Here is a 299-nt window from a genome sequence, read left to right on the forward strand (position 1 = left end):
CAGCTACTTGGAAGGCTGAGGCAGAAGGATCGCCGGAGCCCGGCAGGTCGAGGCTGCGATAGCCGGGAGCATGCCACTGCACTCCAGCCTGGGCGACACAGTGAGACTCCAACTCAAAAAAACAAAACAAAACAAAACAGAGATTCTAACAGTACGTATGTTATAGATTTTCAGTGAGGATTGCATGAGATCATGAATGTAAAGTGATTAACACAATGTGCACAAACACTTGATAATTATTAATAAATTACTAACATTAAGTGAAGATATTTTGCTTCATGTTGTGGCCTTTTTTTTTT

The 299-nt window shown here is 41.5% G+C and overlaps 1 protein-coding gene across 1 annotated transcript in view; it reads left to right on the forward strand.

Moving 5' to 3' along the window:
- The window catches only part of ABCG8 (ATP binding cassette subfamily G member 8), a 22,092-nt gene that overhangs the window by 7,079 nt on the left and 14,714 nt on the right, over window positions 1–299 (forward strand). The window lies entirely within an intron of this gene.

The sequence above is a fragment of the Carlito syrichta genome, unplaced genomic scaffold, assembly GCF_000164805.1.
Source record: "Carlito syrichta isolate Samal-C Ts95f unplaced genomic scaffold, Tarsius_syrichta-2.0.1 Scaffold303213, whole genome shotgun sequence".
Classification (NCBI taxonomy): domain Eukaryota; kingdom Metazoa; phylum Chordata; class Mammalia; order Primates; family Tarsiidae; genus Carlito; species Carlito syrichta.